Source organism: Protopterus annectens, chromosome 3.part1 (genome assembly GCF_019279795.1).
Source record: "Protopterus annectens isolate FY-2018-M chromosome 3.part1, PAN1.0, whole genome shotgun sequence".
Classification (NCBI taxonomy): Eukaryota; Metazoa; Chordata; order Ceratodontiformes; family Protopteridae; genus Protopterus; species Protopterus annectens.
Window position 1 is genome coordinate 862,436,131 of NC_056732.1, and position 21,834 is coordinate 862,457,964.

The window sequence follows — 21,834 nt, forward strand, 5'->3', positions numbered from 1 at the left end:
CCTGCTGGAGAGACAGGTATGTATCCCAGAGACCATCTATGGAACAGGCCCACCATCAGTGTGAATCAGAGTTCCTCCCTAACCCAGTTCAAGTGCAACTTGAACAACTGGATGGGGAAAAGGAAATTCATGCCTGGTTTGACACCCATGTCTCTAATGGACACAGGCAGCCTGTAAATGCTTCACCTCCCAGGCCCCTGCTTGCAAATATTTCATCTCCTAAACTCATGCTTACACTTATCAAGGGCATCAGAAACTGTCAGAGATGTGGGATGCATGGCTAGACTTAAAAAAGGCCATTGTGATCATTAACATAGTTGTCTGTGTTGACATGCAATCCTGTGCTCTGATGTTGATGGGTTAATTGTAGATGTGTACCCATAGGCGTGTACTACACAACCCTTAAAGAAAAATGTAAATATTTCCATGACACACATTTCATTTATGACTCCATAGCCCTTACAACAGCATGCATTTTAACATAGATAAATTATTATGCTATCCACAGTATAAATAGCAAAGTACAATATATGTAAATGACCAGTACAAGTAGCATGTCAACAGTACCAATGGATGAAAGGAATTCATATTAATGAAGATAGTCTCCCTGTGGATCAGACAAGTAGCTTTATTTCCTCTGCTTCCATAAGAAAGATGACAGGGATGTGGCGCAGTTATCATCACTTACACAGGGTGTTGTGTGGGGGTGCAGGAGGCCTAGACTGACCCAATAGGTTGGCAAGCGTGTGTGTGAGTAAGCAAGGGAAGCAAGCAAGATGGATGGACCATGTAATTGTTGTGTGTGTGTCTGTTGGCACCCTCAGAGTGACATTGGTGTGTGCGTGTCTGCATGAACACAGCCAAGCTCAGTGCTAACACTATGTGCCTGTATGGTGGACAGCTGTGAGCCGTGCATGGCACAGCTAACACTTCATCATCTCTGCTCCCAAACATGAGAACTGGCTTTGCTAGGAGTTGCACTGGTACCCCTATGCCCAGTTTCAGATATTGTGCTACTACCTGAAGGTGAATGATGTCCACTGGGCATGCGCCCTGCACAGAAATGCCCAGGACCATGACCCCATGGCCTGCTATGTCTTGTTGTGGACAGCACACTCCCCTCCAGAGCACTAGATGTACTGCCATTATGGAAATGTGATTGGGCATGGCTACATTGACTCTCAGCAGATGCAGTTGCTGACCTACACCCACAAGGCCAACGCTCAACTCCACTCAGATGTTCCAACACAGACAATGTGCATTCCATGACAGACAGGTCTGAGACACATCACAGACTCTTTCCACTGTGGCAGTCTACCAATCCAGGGTATCACCAACACAGTGGAAGCAGTCATGAATGTCAGACCATGCTGCAGCCATAACCCTGAGCATTCATTGGGAGTTTGCGGGTTGATGCACTATTGTTCATGTCAGATGGTACGGGGTTTGAAATAGGCCATAGGTGATTAATGTGATTATTATGCTTTTGAATAAATGTAACAATATAATGCCATTTAGCTTAGCTCAGTGATGGTGTGCATAGTGCAGCATTGTGCAATGGTTCTTTAAAGAAAAGAAAATTGAAGATATAGGAAAGTGATGAAATGAAGTGCAAGCAGGGGGATACATAGTGAAAAGCAGGTAGGAAACTGCAGAAAAGGTGTAGGAAAGAACCATAGCTATCAATTTCTTCAACATCAACAACTGTGCACTTGCAAAGATTTTTAGCTGAATTTAATCTGTCACCCCCAGACAGAGGGGTAACAACAACATAAGTGAGATGTCAAGCCATTTGGATAAAATTAAATGTTTCCAGTGGACACATGTGAAATGGAGAGCTATGTATGAAACATTTTTTTTGGGGACAGGTGCTCTTTTTAATTTTTTTTAAGGAGAGAGTGGAATGATGGGGAAAGGACATAGGTATGTGTGGGGAAGATGAGGAAGCATTTGTAGACAGACAAGATATACAAGACAGCAGACAGGGTTGTTGAAGGACAAAAGAGGGGGTGAACACCTTAGTTGGGGAGGGGTTAGGGATCCAGGTCCCATGGATCTGAGACATGGTAATAGTGTGACTCAAGTCATCATCCATGGGACTGTCAGCGCTGTACCTTCACTGATCCTGTGGAGGTAGTGGATGATGCAAGCATCTGCGGCCAGATTGCCACATCAGGACAGACAGCATGCTCTCCATCTGGTGCAGGCATGTGCTGACAGTCTACTGTGCAATCCTATGCACCATGCCTGAAGTTGTGCATGAGTGACATAAGCATCCCTTCCACCTCCACTCCCAGAGGGCGGCACAATCTCAGCCTGTGGAGTGGAACTATCTGAATCATCAGGTACTGTAAGAGTAGCAGGGAGGATACCACCAGGTTGTGGCCCAGACATGCTGGGCCCCAGTGCTTCAACTGGGTGGAGCTAAGGTAGGTGGATTATCAGCAACTGGCCTTCCTTTTTGTGCTGTGGTAAATAAAAAAGAAACATAAAGAAAAAAAAATGTAACCCAAACAAATGCAATGAGTAAGATAAAAACAAAAAAAAAATAATGAGTAATGGAAAAAAATTGAAAAATAAAGTAATGAGGAACACAACAATAAATAATGTAAATGAAAACTTATTTAACAGTAAAGCAATATTAAATTATACATTAGGACAACATAAGAGGTAATACAACCATATAATATAGTAAAAACAAATGATAATAGTAAATATATTGATTAATTAAATAAAAGAAGAGAAAGGGTGGGGTGACAGAAGAAAGGAGAACATTAGTAAATTCACAGATACTATAACAAAATAGGTCTATATGAATATCATTAAGAGACATTACATCGAACGCCTCTTCAGCGACACATAAAGACCGAACGCAGTAAACTGTGAATTGTCAAAACAGCAATTTCTTTCCCTGGGAATGAAATGGCTAGCACCAAACACACACACTCACATAATTTAAAATATAACTATGTGAGGGGCGTCACCCCAACCCCCCCCAATGTGGGGTGCTGCCCCCTCACACCACCCCTATCTAAATATACCAACTCTGAGATCACACTACAGTAGGGTAAAGGGAAATGCTATGGCTCAAGCCAAGCAGTGGTGTTTTTCTTTACAAGCATTTTTCCCCCGGGAAAAAAATCGCTGACCTGAGCCTTCTCTAGTTTCAGACTTTGGGCTATATGTCGGCAAAACGGCATTCACTATAATGCCATTTCGCCAATTTAATATACACCCTAACAAAACATACTACAAATAAGCACTTTTAGATATGTTAGATTTTAGTTTTAACACTATTGGCTGCTATGACATTTATTATTTGAAATACTACCCTGTTCCTTATACACACATTATAGTTCAGATCATATTGCATCCAGCAATCATTCAATATTGCTTCTATTGGATATATAATGTCCCACAGATGTACCTCTCAACCTCTTAGCATGAGACATTCTGGCCCAAGCCATACATAATGGTGGAACAAAAGCACAACAACAAGGAACATTCTTACATAGTAGCAAGGTGTCTGGATAACAGATTTGCCATTAAAATGCATTTAGAGAGATGTCTAATATCTGCAATTTAGAATACTGACAATTTTTCTGACATTGATCCTCACCAATGTGGCAGAGACTGGCCAGTAAAACAAGATGATATTCCAAACAGATGACACATATGGGTTAACATTCAATACATTCTGCAACAATTTTGACAGTTGAGAGGTATGTCCATGTACACTGATTACACTTCACAGCTGGGCATTCAAGACACAGGTCTATGGGTGTGCACTTCACATGCAAGCATGGTTATGTTTTATTGATGAAATGCTAAAACAGTATTCAAAACAGCATGATTTTTTAGCTGGCTGCTGTGGGATTAGAACCCACAAGCAGTGATTAAAGTAATACTGAACATTTTATTTGAAATACAGCATTATCACAGCACTGTCTCATTTTACACTTTATTGATTCATGTTGTTTCAAATGTTGTATTTACACACATGGATAGCTGCCTAGGACTTCTGTTAACTTAGTACATGTTTACCCTAATCAGTTATTGACTGCAATTAAGAGCATATTTTTGACAATGCGTGGACCACAACATTGACTCTTAATCTGTGTATTCAGCAACTTTAAGTAATGGTTGGAAGCTATGCTACATAGTACTGCATGCTTACTTGCTTTTACAGTTCAGATATGCACTGACATTTAATGAAAGTCAATGATGCCCCAGGTATTTCATACATGACTGTTAAGACTGCAGTATTTGTATTTTGATTTTATTATTAATATATGCATTATTTTATTACTTTATTGATTGTCTTACATATCATGTGCTTGCTTCACTCTGGCCAAATGCCTTGTTTGTTGCAAGCTCTCTCTTCTGTGGCTGTAGTAAGAGATGGAAATCAGCATGCATAGCAGTTTTGCACAGATTCAGGTTGTGTATTTATAAATTACTAGAAAACATACTTACATATCTGTGGGTTGTTTCCTGCCTGTGCCTCTTGGATCCATTGATCCAAAGTACCCCTCTTCCTTCATTGTAGGTCTTCATAATGGTGATGACACTGCTTACCAGTGTTGGGGATGCTATTTGTTCTGGTCAGGTTTCTAAACAAACTATCCCAGGCCTCAAACTTGCATTCTGACCCAACATAGTTGTTCTGCAACAGCCAAGGTCCATAGTGCTGTACCAGGAGTCCAATAAAAATCCTAGACTCCTGAACACCCCAGCACTGTGTCCAAAAGCACACGCCTTCCCCTATGACAGCCATGCCCACATACAAGATTAGGCTTCAAGGAATACTGAGCAATTTCCACCACTTGCCCTTTAAATAGGATGTATTCCCACCATTGCGCATCATACTGAAACTTTCAAAAATGCGCCACATTGCTTAGCATTGCTCGAACATGGAAATTCAATGTTTAAGAGATGCTTAGCAATGTGCAAACAAGGAAAAACCCTAGCCTATGTTTAAGCGATGCTTAGCATCATGCACCTTTTCTAAATGTAACAATAATTAAATTTAAAGTGAATGGATGTTTCAGTGACCTAACACAGATTCACATCTGTATATATAAAACGGTAATATTGCCCAGGACTTGAACCCAAAACCTAATACACTATAGCTCATCATTCAACCTATCTCACCACAAAAGTAGTGAAGCCAACTCATGTATCTTCACATATACTGCGAAGGTGCTACTGTAAGCATAGTGCAGCTTCAATGCACAGGTTTGGGCAATGTTAAGCACTGTGCAGCTAAAACAATTGAAAGCATCTGTTTCTATTTTTAGATGTCTAACGCATGTCTGATAGATGGGTGCCCAGAGCAAAGCACAGCTAGATAATAATGCACATTGTGCAAACATGCACATAAAAAGAAAAAAAACTGAAAGCATCCAGTATCTATTTTTAAATGTCTGACGCATGTCTGATCCAGAGCTAAACATAGCTAAAAAATGTGGTACATCTTGCAGACATGCACATAAAATAAAAAAATAATAAATCAAAATTAGTGGGATAATTACATGCACAGCTCCAGCCATATTTCTTGTACTCCTTTCCTTTGTTGGAAGGGGTGGATTGATCTGGCTCTTTCATTGCACTATCTGAATAGATGCAGTGGTAGTGTGCAAATGAACTTGTAAACTAACAATGACTGTAATATTGTTATGCAAGTAAAGCATAGCAACAATTGTACATTGTTCTTAATTTCAGCTACATACTTAATACTGATCTGTGTTGCTAGTGTGTTTTAGTTTATGTAAGTCTGCATATTTCTATTGCCATTCCTATATGGTGTTTCTGTAGCTTCTTGCTGTGGATGTTAGTTTTATGGTATGATGTGGGTATCTAAGGTCATCCAGATAAGTAGTTTGTTGTAGTGCATTGGAAAACTAAATTGAGGATCTAGGCAGTCATCATGTTAGGCCACTTTTACCGCATCCTTGTAGGATAATTGTGACAGAATTAGTCTTAGCTAAGCTGGGCACTGTCTCACATCAAGGCAGTCTGTCCACATTAGGTGTATGTAAGCAATTTAAGTCTTTCATGGAGTGATTATAGGGCTCACTTCCCAGAATAATAAATCCTCTTCATAGGGGCATCTAGCAGTTGGTGACACAGGTATTTTTCTGCAAACATGAAAACTGTTTACACTCTTGTAACAGGATTTAAGGTGATGCTCCTGGTGTTTGCAAGAGGGCCTCCATCTATAGGAAGTGCTCTGGCATGCTTTCATCCTAGCCCATGAGAGTAGACAAAGTTTAATGTGTCCATGAAGTATGTTAGCAATCTATCTATCTATCTATCTATCTATCTATCTTTCTATCTATCTATCTATCTATCTAGTGTGTGTGTGTGTGTGTGTGTGTGTGTGTGTGCGTGCATCTGTGTGTGTGTATGTATGTGTGTATGTGTGTGTGTGTGTGCATGTGTGCATGTGTGTGTGTGTGCGCACGTGTGTGTGTGTGTGTGTGTGTGTGTGTGTGTGTGTGTGTGTGTGTGTGTGTGTGTGTGTGTGTATCATGTATGTGAAATACTTATTTCTGCAATTTTTTCATGTACAGATTCAGTGTAAAAACAAAGAATCACAGAGCAATAACGATTGCATCCACATCCATGAAGGCAAGCACATGTTATATTCAGAATACATACAGACTTCAACTGTTACCAAACTTACGTTGACATGGATTATTCAATATGCTTCTTTGTTAATGGAGTTGATAGCTCAGAAATGATACTGCTCTGATAATACAGTATCATTCAGGAATCAATAAAGTACCTGACTAACTTCTGTTATTCAAAATTGCCTTCTGAAAACATGAGTGAATCTTAAGTTGGAAGGCACCCATTTGGGGCATCTTTTTCATATCTATTGTTCAATCCTATTTTGCCAATAAGTAACAATGACATTTAGACAGGTTCATAGGTTAATACTAGGCTGTTGACCCAGAGGGCCATAGTAGCCTAGCACAATATCCAAAATTATAGGCACTCACTGACATGAGTGGTTTATTCCTCGATTTGATTTCTTTCAATTAGTAATATACAGGCCATATCTGGGGAGTATTTATGATTGCACATCCATTTTTCCATCCTCTGCTAAAAGTGGGTAAAACATCTACATGGTCTTACATCCAAAGGAAGTCTATTCCATTAAAGAGGAATTTTCTGGGATATACCTCTATCTCACCAAGACATCTTATTAAAGATTTAATGAAAGCTACAATCTCTTCAGTAGGGGCTTTGGCTTGGTAGTAGTTTTGTGGATGTGCAAGAGGTCACATATGACTGGATCCTTTGAGGCTCTGTAGGATGGATAGAGGTCACCTTCAGAAGGGTCTGAAGGAAACAGGACAGAAAGAGAAAACACTTTAAAGCATCTGGGTTGCTCATGGAAGACATAGCCACGAATGAGTGGAAAGGTTGCAGTCTTTTAAGCTGAACAGAGCTGGATCATGGTATGCAGAGTAATGGATCGGGGTCGCTCCCAGCAGCACCCTTGCCAGCTATTCCAGTGTCTCACTACTTGGTTAACTGTCTCCATTCACCATAAACACTATTCAAATCTGTCAGTATGCATACCATTTTTTTTCTTTTCTTCTACAATGATTACAGATATTTAGAACTTTTGACACTGATAGTCACTTGTTAAACAAACAATACAGTCTCACAAAGAAAACAGACTTAGCATGAACAGTAAGCTTCTCTGTTCCTGAAACTCATACTGATTGAAATGGTGTTGAAACCCACATTCAACAAGAATGCGTCTGGTCAGTTGCACATTAAGTTACCTTTTGGTTATTTTTAAACCATAGGCCCCTTGTACACATTTTTAGGACCACACATGTGTTCTTTGATGCACAATCCTGAGTGTGTGTTTTAATTAGTAGTTCTGAACATTTTTTCCAGTCAGCCATGAATGAAAACATATGAACCAGTGATGACAAAATGATCTATCACATTTCAACCGCAAAAGGCCACTCAGACTTCTGTCATTATAATCCACCAATATCAGTCAATATACACAATCTCTGCTAAAATAAAAGTCATCTGATAATTCCACATAAAGAGACCTGTAATGAAGAGGTTGTTGCTGGCAAACGACTTTACATTTCGAAGTTTATGCATAAATTCAATGCTTGCTACCCTTGAAGAATAAATTGCCCATGTTACACTTGTACTAGAGAACTGCCATCAAACTGACAACAGTTTTATAGTTACTAGGCATCTCATCCAAAGGAGGGCAGCACCTCCATCTCCCTTAATAGGCATTGAAATATCAACACTTCATCTATAGGTTGTGGGAGTACAACCCTCAGCTTTCGTCACTAAAGACAAGTATGCTACCTGTTGTGCTGCTAACAATGCTTTTGAAATATGACAGCACCAACCACTAGTGATGGTCATTTGCCAAACAAAACAGTTACCCAATGAAAACAGACTTTACATAATCAACAGCAAACTTATTTTCCCTTGTAACTCAACATTCTTTGATAATGGACTGAGAATCAACATTCTTTGAAAATGTACTGGAACTCAACGCTCTTTGAAAACGCACTAGAACTCCTAGAACTAAACAGTTCTTAAAAATGCACCTTCTGATGACAGATTGGTAGTTGGTGCAGAGGATTCAGGCTCTTTTGTCCTGCATTTAAGGTACTGGGTTTGACCTTGAGAAAGTTGACAAACCAGCCTGCCATCTCCAACTGGGATATTACACACACACTCATCTCAAGTACCATTCTCTGTTTGCTCAAAAATCCATAGTTAAAATCTGTTCATCTCTTTATTCTGTTCATTAATCTGGCAATTCTCCATAGCTAAATCCCATGCTCACAAAGTTCCAATGTAACATTTAAACATGTGTGCATCTTAAGTATGACACACGCACAAATGCTACTAACACACACATGCAGAACACATCCTTAAAGAAGAAATTAAGAAGAGATTTAATGAACACAGTGCACATTATTCAAGAAGTAATGCATGTTTTGTGACAGTCCCTGGCCAGTGGGCCATAGTCATCTGCCTAAGTCCAGCTCTAAAGCTGATGCATATGCTTAGACAAGTATAGACCAAATGGGCATTTATATTCTATCATAGGCCTGATGAGGGACTGGTAGAGATGGGAGATAACTTCCTTAAATTTAGAAGAACTACCCCTGGTAATTAGTCTTGCAAGGCAAAAGGATTTGGTAACAATAACAGATAGATGACAATCAAAGGATAGTTTATTGTCAATGGAAGTGACCAGGTCCCTAATGACTGAATCATTCAAGGGGGGTGTCAACTATGTGAAAGGTACAAACATGCAGAGCTTTGCCAAAGGTCACAATGCTACTTTACTTGGAATTTAGTTTTAGGCTGTTGTAAAGGTATCACTTTTTGATGTGTGTTAATTTCTCCTGAACAATCTGGAAGTCACATGGTGAGTTAATAACATCTCTAAGTTTGAAGTCATCTGCAAACTTGGTCAACCACAGGCCCATGATGACAGCAATGGCATCAAAGACCTAAACACCGAAAAGAAGTGGTCATTCTGGAACTGATCCCCAGGGGACACCCTTAGCCGCAACTCTTTTTGAAGACAATGTGCCTCACAAACTAATAGAGTTGAGTTTTGTCCATTAGCCAGTTTGCTATCCAACATGTAGTTTATGGGTTTACAATTATTTTGTTTGGCTTATTGATAATTCCAGAATATCGGATGGAGCAAAAGCCTTGGCCAGGTCCAGGTAGGCTGTGTGAACTGATCTGCTTGACTCTAATGCATCTGTGGCTTGCTCAAAAAAAGTCCACTAGGTCCAGAAGGCAGGCTCTGGCTTTAACAAACCCAAACTGGCTTGGGAACAGGGCATGTATGTAGTTCATAGGTTCACAGGTAGATATTAGGCTATTAGTCCTAGGGGCTATATAAGCCTAGCCAAAAAGGTTACCTGATTTTCGCTACCCAAGAAAACTATTTTCATGTGGCCCTGTCGAGCAGAGCCACAGAAGTGATCCCTGGGGTGAATTTCCTATTTCCCATCCAATCATCAAGAGTTTTCTTGAAGAGTGCTAATGAGGAGCTCTGTTTGACATAGATAGGTAGTCTGTTCCAGAGTATGGGAAGTCTCTGAGACAGGAATCTATCCCTCCAGCATATTCTTAAGTGGAGCATGTCCAACAGCTCTGGGTTTGACATAGCTTTGTATGTTAGGCAGAGATTGCCTCTGAGTAGGCAATATGTGACGGAGTAAAGCTGGAGTTTTTTGAGACAGTCTGCGGAGGGCATCTATTTGAGGCCAGTAATCCTCTTTGTGAGGTATTTCTGTGGCCTTTCCAGCTGTTGTAGATGTCTTCTGAGGTACATACCAAAAGGGGCATTGTACTCTATAATGGGACTAATGATTGATGAGTAGAGGGGAACAATGACCTCTTTTTTTCTGGATGAGAAACCTTTTGTGATGAGGTGAGCCATGTAGAAGGATTTCCTGACCACTGTGGTGATGTGATTATCAAAGGAGAGAATACTGTCCACCTGTGTCCCAAGGTCTCTTATCACACTTTCGGCATTAAGTAAACTACCACTTATGTGGTAGTTCATGGGTACAGAGTTTTTACCAAAGGGGATGACAATACACTTTTTGGCATTGAGCTTCAGGCCATGGCTTTGACACCAGGCATCTGTCTCAGTGAGGCCCTTTTGTAGTATGTCCACATCGTTAGGAGTTTCAATTATGGCTCCTACTTTGCAGTCATCTGCAAACTCTGTTAGCCAAAGACCTTCTGTGTTAGCCTGTACTTCAGAGAAGTAGATACCAAACAGGAGAGGACCCAGGACTGAACCCTGTGTTACTCCACTTGTTACTGGTCTGAAGTTGGATTTGGAGTCCGCTACTGTCACAGTGTGGGTTCTGTCCATGAGCCAGTTGGCAACCTATCTTGTGACATAGGGATTTATAGTTCCATAATGATGTAGTCCATTGCTTTTCAGATAAGGTTGGGGAGACTCATAGATCTATAGTTTCCTGAATCAGTTGTGAGTCCCACTTGTGGAGCAGTTCTCCACTCCTCAGGAACCAATCCAGTGTAGATACTGAGGCTGAATGGACTTCGTAGTGAACCTACCGGACAGTGATTGGTGCTGACAAGAAGACAGCCTGGCATATTATCATGAGTCGGGACACATGGAGCTAATGTTTTTAGTCTAGGAAATAGCATTCAGGACTTGCTCGGAAGTGGTCAGAAATGATAGCATGGTTGTGCTGGTAAGTAGGAGAAGATTAGGGGAGATAGGAGAGTAAAGTTAGAGCTGAATTTGTCTGCAAATATGTTGGCTATATCCTCACAGGACAAGTAAGTGCTGTTGTTATGTATTATGTATTGTTGGGCATTACCTATTACATTTCTGACATAGCTTTGTTACTCTTCTTAGAAGAGGTGGCAGTTCTCGATTTGTACTTACCTTTGGAACATTCTATTTTGTTTCTGAGTTCTTTTTTTTAGCTTTTTTGAGTTCTTCTCTTGATAATTAGATATTATCTTTGCTTTTAAAGGCTATGATTTACTTCCTCTTGTTGTATAGTTTCCTTATAAAGGTTCCACCATAAGCATTTATTCCTGAATCTGACATTGTATTTGTCTTATGGGGGCATATGTCTCAATGGATGCTTTAAAGTGGACTCAAAATTATCCACAAATGTGGCAGTATGCAAGATGGGGTCATCATTATAAGAATATTGTTTAAATTTAAGTAAGTCATCAGTTAGCTGGATAAGTTTTGCCTTAGAGTAGTCTCTATTGATAGAATGGTTTTGTGGTAGAGCATGTTCTACACTTATAGTGAGTGTTATTAAACTGGAGTCAGATTTTGACAGGAGACATGTTAACTGTAGGCGAAGACCATAGTGTGGCTATATTGGTGAGAACCAGGTCCAATATTTTTGAACCCTTATTTGGACAGAGCTTTATAGGTTCATAGGTAATTATTAGGTAAATGGCTCAAGACCCTTTAAATCCTAGCCAATAATACCCAATATATGCCAATATCATATCTTACTTCCTCAGATATGGGATGGGGTAGTATCAGGGTAGGGGGTCTTTGAGTGTTGGAGCCCTGAGTCATTTTACAGACTTTGTACATAAGGGACATACGTAGTACCTAGGGAGTGAATTTACAGCTCCCTATCCATTTATCCAAATTCTTTTTGAAGAGAATGAGGGATGGACTTTGTTTTTTAAAGATGAAAAGTTTATTCCATACATGAGGTAGTCCATGGGATACAACTCTGTCTCTCCAGCAAGTTTACTTAGAGTCACAGATAAAGTTCAGGTCCATGGAATGCGTAACTCTCACATTATTTTTCTTGCAAATATGTAACATTTTCGTCAGGGCTGGATCATAGAATGCCTTGTAGGTCAGGCACAAGTCACCTCTCAATAAATGATATGAGGCATAGTAAAGGGACAGGGCCTTCAGTTGGTCTGCGTAAGACTTGTCTTATGATTTATATATTTTAAGTGAGAAACCTCTGGGATCACTTCATTTGGTGTTATTGCCTAGTTAGGTACATGTAGAAGGGAGCATTTTACTCAATTATGGGCCTGATGAAGGCTGAGCACAATGACATTATGACTTCCTTTTATCTTGATGCCATGCCTTTACTTATACGTTGAGCCACACAGAAGGATTTCCTCACTACCATAGCTACATGGTGGTCAAATTTAGGTTAATATCCATCTGTGTTCCTAGGTCCTTCACTATTGGGTCTTCTTTTAGAGGTGGGCTATCAATATTATAATTTTCAGGGAAATCTGATTTATTGAAATGTAGGATTATGCATTTTTTGACACTTAGTCTCAGGCCATGGTTTTTGCACCATTCATTTGTCATATTTAGACCTATTTGTAGGATGTCAACATCACCTGGGGATTCAGTGATTGCTCCCAGCTTACAGCTGTCAGTGAATTTGGTGGGGCAGAGGTCTCCAACATTTGCCTTCACTTCAGAGAAGTATATACCAAACAGGACAGGTACCAACATTGTCCCCTGTGGGAAGTCACTGGTAACAGGTTTCTTTTCAGCCATGAATTCACTATCTGGACAGAATATGTCCAATCATTGAGTCAGTTTGCTATCCATCTGACAGTGCAGGGGTTTATGCCAAACTCCGTAAGTTTATTTATAATCTGCAAGTGGGTGATTGTGTCAAAAGCTTTGGTCAGGTCTAGATAAGCGGTGTGTACCATTTTACCCTCATCCATTGGCCTGGTGACTTTCTGGAAGAAGTCTACCAGATTAATCAGACAAGACCACCGTTTGACAAATCCAAATTGGGTCTGGTCTAGATTTTGGAGAGTTCCATGATCATTCTCTCCATGACCTTGCTGATAAGACTGGTCAGGCTTATAGGGCTATAGTTTCCTGGATTATTTGATGGGCCTGCCTTGTGCAGAGGGACACCTGTTACACTCCTCCATTCCTCTGGAACAAAGCCCATTTGGAGGCTGTGGCTAAAGACAGTTTCTAGTTGCCCAAATAGATTCCGTTTTAAGCTATGTCATAACCTTCCTGGAATGCTGTTGAAACCTATGGAGGCAGTGTTTTTGGCTTTAGCGAGTGCAGTAAGCACCTGTTCCCCCTTAATGATTGGTAGGGGTATGGTTGTGGGTATTTTGTTGGGTGTGGTAGGGAGTGATGGGAAGGAGAAGTCTGAACTTGCTATAGTTACATATTGGGTGTGTCACCATTCATGATCAACTCAGCACATTGTTGAGTGTTTTCACTCAGGTTCTGAACATAATTAAAAAAGAGCTATGGTTATCTTTCATCTGGGAGGCTATATTTGCCTTATAGTTTGTTTTAGCAGATTTGAGCAGCTCTCTAATTTGTTTAGACTGGTGAGTTTTTATTTTGCACTGTTTTGTATATTCCTTCTTGGCTTTGGAGACAATTTTTTTCCCTTTTGTAGAATAGTCTACTTATGCTAAGAGTCCACCAAGGTGATATATTTTTTCCAGTAATCATAGGTGTGACTCAGACAGGTATTGCCATGGTTGTACAGTGCTTTTCTGAACAGCTCAGAGTAGGTCTCAGTGTCATCTGGCTTCTGAGGAACTTGGATGTTTAATAAGCTGTCACTTAATTTGAGGTAAGTGGCCTTAGCAAAGTTCTTAACAGGTTTGGAGTTTTATGTGGGTTCTAGGTTAGTTTTAGTAACTAAAGGAGATCATTTTGTGGTCAGATCTTATCAGGGATGAGTTAATGCATGGGAAGGTGCAGCATCCATCCATGTGAGTACTAGGTCTAGGATATTTGTATCTCTAGTTGGGGTGCCAGCTAGCTATTCCAGGGTGTTTGCATTGATGAAGTTCAAAAAGCTCTGAGCAAGTGAATTATAGGTTGTATAAGTCTCCCAGTTTATGGAGAGGTAGTTGAAGCACTCATAAATATGGTGTTAAGCTGAATGTTAAGAGATTCCAATAGGTTCAGGTAGGTGGCATGGTTTTCCAGACTCATGTTCGGGGATCTGTAGCTAGCAAAGGATATGATAGGGGGTCACACCTATGGTTAGGTGAGCATTGAGCAGCTCAAGTGAGTCATGTTGTTGGAGCAGTCTAGCAGTGTACTTGTCCTTTATGAACACTATGAAACACCCTCCCTTTGTTTTATCCTGAGCTGAAGGGGATCAAAATGTATGAAAGGCATTGTAGCCTTTGATAGTCAGGGTGCTTTCCATGGTTCTGAAACATGTTTCCATAGCTGCACATATGTCTGTATTCTTACGAAGGAAAAGTACTTGTAGGGAGTGCATTTTTTTTTTATTTTAATTCCTAGCATTGCACAGCAGTACCTCTTGGTAGTCTTGTGTGATTTTTCTTGTTTTGGAGGGTTTGACAACTTGGCACGACCTAAAAAAATGCACCATAGGGATAGATAAATGTTTTGCCAGTATCCAGAAGCCAAGAGTAGGAAAGTGCAAGCCATTTCTGACAAAGCATTGCAGCTTATTGATCATGTTTCCCCATGCTAATAGGTATTGGATCCCCTTGTTATGACACCAGAAACTAAGCCAGTTGTAGATGTCAATCATTCGTTGCTAGTACTGTGGCATCATCATTGGTGATGGTAGGATGCTACTCAGGGCTAGATTCATACCTGCCTGGGACACATGCTCAGACAGTGCCAACATGTCTCTCTTCGTTAAGTCCAGTGAGGTATGTCTTAGGTCATTTACACTCCATGGACTATGATAGGAACCAGTTGATTTAGTGCATTGGCTTTAATGAAGTCCAGAAATATTTGTGCATATTTATTTGAAGTTGTTAAAGTTTCCCCATTATATGATGTGGAGTCTCTCAAGGGAGTACTCCTAGGCTTGATAGTGAGGGATGTCAGATTGTTTACATCTAACTTATGGGCTGCAGGTGACATGGAGGGCAACAGTAGTTACAGAATTTTATTTACCATCAAAAGGACATGGAGCAGTTTAAAGTAATTGTACTGGCTTATAAGTCTAGAAGTGAGATGGATTCTTAGGGATATAGAGTTACCAACTGCAGTAACAGTGCTATTTTCTGTACTAGGTCTGAAAGAGTAATACACTGTTATGATGGCACCTGAGCCAAATAATTTGTATTAAGCTGTAATATATAATCTGATTACTTTTAAAGCACATGCTTATATTGACAAATGTGCAGCCTTGTACATGCATGTAGTGTTTTAGTATAGGCAATAAAATCAATCGTATCATATACTGTTATCAAGCATCCTTGTTGTGTCTTACCCTGGGACAGTGCCAGGCAATTCTGGAACATTTTCTGTTTGAGTGCCTTGCCTGTTAGAAGTTCTAGAAATGAAAACACTCCATTCCATTTAATCAGAAAATTAGTAAATGGTGGAATATATCTACAAGAAATATTGCTAGAAAGTATGCCATTTAACTATATATAACAGATAAGCCCCCAGATTTGCTTAGTCCTGCATGGAAGTGGCCATTTAGGAGCAGAATAGCAGCGTGCCATGCATATTAATGAAGGCACGCTGCCTGAGCTCCTAATCTTACATGGAGCATGTAAGAGTGCAGGGGGTGTGTCTGAGAGCAGAGGTCTCAGAATATACACACCCCCGCAATGAAGAACAGCAGAAAGGCCAAAGGAATGAGTGGGACCACTCATAGGTGTCCACATATCCCCAGCAACATTCCCTCACATGTACAACAGCAATAGTAAATACAAATCAAATAAACAAACCTTTTTTTTTATTATGAATCCAATTAAAGCTAACCGTAGGTGTGCGGTTGTGCCCATTGCTTAGCTACTGTTAATGCAGCTTAAATGGCTGAAGAGGATAACAAGGAGGATATATGCAAATCAAGCAGTATAACAATAGTGTAATGGGCAGAGTATTTGTCTTACGAGCAGGTATTCCTGGTTCGAGTCCCACTGCAGCACATTCCATTTTCCATGGCAAATCACGTTATGACCAATATTTTAGTTGCATAACCTACTAAATAACATATATTTGTGAACTGGAGTACTGCAGTAAATGCACATGTGAGGTGTCAAGGTCATAATGTTGCAAAGTCCGCAGATAAGCACATGTGTCCCATACAGCATATGTACACTGGAATCATGAATAGAAATGGAAGGTAAAATGTGTAATGAATGACAACTCCATACAGCTTCCAAATCTCCCGCCTTCCCAAGAACCATTAGATATTACTGTCTAAATCAGTGCAATTGTAAGTGGGAGTAAGCACTAATATTCAAGTCTAAGCACCAATAAGCAGTACTAAGCATATTTAAGCACTAGTAAGCGAGTTTAAGAGCGTTTGCACAAGGGTAAGCAATGCGCACACAGGTTAAACAATTTTGAAGCTAACTCTATGTAAGCATATTTAACCAGAGGTTAGCATTGCTTACCTTCACGCAAACCTGCGCAAACCCACTCACAACTGCTCAACAGTGCCTTATTCACTCTGTATTCAACGGCCCTTGTTCCACCCAGAAACAAAATAAACAGCCTATGGAAGGCTCGAACCCAGGACCCTATACACTATAATCTCAGTATTTAACCACCAAGCCATCATAGCAGTACAAAAGAATGAGGTATCACCAAACAAGTCCTCACTATAGTAAAATCAAACTGAACCTGTGAAAGGAATCAGTATACAGTCATATGTTTTATAACCCACTACATAACATAAATATGTGAACTGTTGTACAGCAGTAAATATGTTTAATAACCCACTACATAACATAAATATGTGAACTGGAGTACAGCAGTAAGCCCATATGTGAGGTGTAACTATAATAGAGTGTTGAAGTCCCCAATAAAACACAAGGGCCCCATACAGTGTATTTACACATGAATCATGAATACCAGACATATATATAAGATGTAATGAATAAGAAGTCAATTCCAAAAAGAAAATATAATGCAAAGTCTAATGTAAGCAATGCTAAGCATTTCACAGAACAGCTTAGGAGGTGTAAGCAATGTGTAGGCCAGCTAACTCAATATACCCAGTGGTATACCCCTTTAAACAATGCCAACTTTACATAAACAGGTTTTCCCATAGCCTAGCCTTTTCAATACCGGCCAATCATGGAAAAGTGCGGGAAATCAGCCCTACTTAAACCCAACAGGTGTGAATACAGCTCATAACTGGTTGTAGCTTCTCCTTGCAGGCACAATGGCAGAAGGGGAGAAGGTGTGTGCTTCCAGGTGCAATGCTGGTGCAGCCAGGAGTCCAGAGTCATGGCAAGACACCTTGTTAAAGACCATGAGCAGAGACTGCTGCAGGGCCAGTACCAGGGTTCCCAATATAAGGTGGAAGCCTGGGAACATCTCACCCATGACATCACCAGTGTAACTGGCATACCCCAAATTGGTGAGCAGGTCAGGAATCACTATGCTGACCTGAAGCAGTGTAAGGGGGACCTATTGGAGGAGTGGATCTTAGAGGCTAGATCACAGGGGCTGTCCCAGCTGTATGTAAGTATCACTCCTCTATGTGTGTAATAATTCCCAGCTCATGTATATCATGGATAGGTATGGCTAAATATTCCTCTTATGTCCTCCACAGCTGCAAGTAAGTGGGCTGCAAACCAGGAGGCACACGGACGTCACCTGGAGACATTGCAATGTGAGGCAGGTCAGTAATTCTCTTGCATGTACTGTCATAGGAAATAAATCTAAAAATATCAGTAAATTAATCGCCTGTATAAAACCTGTATTGTTTAAGGCAAGTACTGCATACACCGGAGAATATGGCAGGAAGAGTCTCATATAGTTTTTATATATATAAAAGCGTAATAGCCTGACAATAAAGGACTAACTGATGGACTGCATGTGTATACTCTGGTATCATATGGTAATGTAGATTTACAATCAGGTAATAGTACTTTTGTATTAAGCACTGTTACCCACACTGTGCACCATAAATAGAATGTGTAGGAATGCCTGTATATGACTGGTGTAATCCCCAGAGGCCATTTAGTACAACTGAGAGACACATAGACAGAAAACAGTAAAATGGCAGACAACAAAATCTGAATAGCACATGCAACTGAGGCGTGAACTGTTGTATTTTTACCACACACAGCCATGGTTCAAGTCCTGGCAGTGGTAATAGTCTGCATACAGAATCATACCCCACAACTGTACATACATGTCTAGTAAAGTGGCCCATATTAGCTGACTGTCAACCTGTTTCCCTGGGAAATCAATGGGATGATCCCAGACGTATAGGCAGCAAAAAGGAAATGCAACTGATTGACACACATCTATGAGAACAAAGCTGGCACACTAGCAGCTCCCCAAAACCTTATGAGAGTAAGAATCCACGTATGTCCCATTTACACCCCCATGTTTTCAAGCTGTGGCCAGAGTGTGTACAGTAACAGAGTGAGATGCATGTGCATAACAGTAATGTGGAATCTGATACTGTTTTGGCAAAATTCAGGTAGTGATAACAAACATGTCTCTCACAGGTCTGTCAGATACCAAGACCGTGCCCAGAAATACAAGAATGATACCTTCTACTGGTACTAGTTACTTTGGTACTGTATGGCATTGTGAGTGATGCAGTTGCTCTGAATAATAAGGTATTACTCATTACTATCACCCACCCTGTCCTACAAAATATAACTGTCTAGGAAATACTGCATAAGAGTGTTGTAATCCAAGGTCAGAATGCAAATCCACAGGAGAATTATAAGACAGAAAGCAGATAGGAGATATACAGCAATATCTATATAGCACACACGACTCTGATGGACAGTGTTTAAGTTGTAGCAGACACAGCCATGGTCTGAATCGTGGGAGTGGAAGTAGGCTGCATACAGATTCATACCCCACAAATGTACAGATAAGACCAGAATGTCCAGTATATGGGCCCATATCTGCTGCCTGTCACCCTGTCCCCCTAGGAAGTCTGTGGGATGATGCCAGATGTTTAGGCAGCAAACAGGGAATACGACTAATTGTCACTCATCTATGAGAACAAACCTGTCACTTTAGCAACTCAATAAACTGTTATGAGAGTAATAAGCCAAGTATGTCCTATCTACACCCGCATGTTGTCAAGCTGTGACCAGAGTGTGTACAGTAACAGAGTGAGATGTATGTACATAATACTAATGTGTAATCTGGTACTTTGTGTGGTAACATTAAGGTAGTGCTAACAAACTTTGCTCCCACAGGTACATCGGATACTAACACTGTGCCGAGAAATTAAAAGCTTGCTACACTGTATTGGTACTGTTTACTCTGCTATTGCATGGAATTGTGAGTATTGCAGTTGCTCTGAGTAATAAGGTATCACTGATCACTGTCACCCACACTGTGGTAGATAATATAATTGTGTAGGAAAGCCTGTATATCACCTGCATGTGGTCAAGACATGGCCAGAGTCTGTGCAGAAAGAGATGGACAGCTATTTGTACAACATAAACCTGGAATCTGGGTGTATGTGTAGAAACAGTTAGTGTTAAACATTTCCTCCACAGGTATACCAGGTAAGAGGTGTATATTGCAGGTAAAACCAGTTCATGTATAACGACGATGACAGCCACATCACTGTCCAAACTAAGGCTATAGGGCACTGTAGTAATACTTGTAAGGTACAGATAACAGTACTGACTAGGAAAGTAATGTGGACTTCAGGACTATACTAGTTGTTAATTGACATCTTTCTCACTCCCCCATCATATCTCCAACAATAAACTATATACCCACCTCAACTGGTATATAATGACTTCACTGTCCTGTTGGGACATATGTCCTATTAGATGATAATCATTTAAATCTGTTTCCATCCATGTGCTAAATTGAAATACACTGACATTGGTGGCATGATGCCATCAATGTACCTGCATGCTGTTGTTATTACCACTTTAGTCATATATATGCATGTGTTCCGTTTGCTATGCGACTGTTCTGTATCTAGTGTCTGGGTTAATGGGAATATCTATGCATGCTGTTATACCAAACCCTGGAATGTGTTGACAGACAAAACAAATAGGCACACCTCTGGCCATCAAGAGGATAGGCTCACAGTTGAGAGCTATGGAGACAGACTGCATTCGAAGTTAAACTAGTATGCACACACAAACCCTGTAACACCAGTGCTCTACAATGTATACAACAACTCTACTCACACTCTGTAGTTCTGGAACCTCATACAAATATGTAGCTGGGCTGAGTGTGCAGGTTCTCCTGTAAGAGGTATTGCTACCTGCTGTCTGTAACACTGATGCTCACACACAGGAAGGATGTTCATCATACAGGAAATGTAAAGGGACCACACCCATATGATGTAGGGATTTATAGTAGTTGGTTGCCATGACAGTGGTAAATGGAAGTACTACACAGCATGCTGCATGCAGGTAGCCAGTGGAGGACACAGATTGGTGCAGCAGCCATCACCTGATCATGTGCATCACTTACAAAATCCATGATGCAATCTATTCAAAGCAGCTCAATCCATTTACTTGAGAGAGACTGAGATAGAGAGAAAGAGAGAGAGTGAAAGCCAAAGACAAAGCCAAATCAAAAAATAAAAAAACAAAAAAAACTTACATCCTGCAAACTATCCAGAACAGACAACATTCCCACAACAGGAATGTGAAGTATATATGCATGTAACTGAATGTAGTACTTAGTCCATAATAATGGGATAGATGATGTGGAATGCTTTATATGTGCCTTCAGGTGTCGTTGTTGTAATGATGTTCAGCTGAACAACTGCTAAGGGCAATAGAGACCGTCCCTGTGGGTAGTGGGCCATACACCACAACCGTGCAGAGCAGCACTGACTGATATGATGTAAGCCATCGTAGTGTGTGTTGTGTAATGGGAAGTATTTATATTATGTGGCCAATAGCTGGTGGTGGAAGTAATGCCATTATGATGGACACATGGGATCCACAGCCCACCCCTTGCAGGATACTTAGGTTAATCTGTATTGTAGCATGCAAGAATGCCATAGGTGTGTAATAGGGTTACCTGCAATCTGATCCTACATATACCCCACTAATGTCAGGCTGTGTCCATATGTGGCACCTGTCTGTGTTGTAGCAAGGCAGTACAGTGCAGCTGTGCAGGAAGGTGTTGTGAGATTGTGGGCCTGATGTCTGAATGTACCCCACATATAAGTATGCATACGTGTACATATGTACACACATATATATATATATATATATATATATATATATATATCTACATGTATCTCCCGAAATATACAGATACCCATGTGTAGATATAAATGATATATATCTACACAAATATAGATATATACCTAAATGCATATGCCTACATATATACAAATACACACA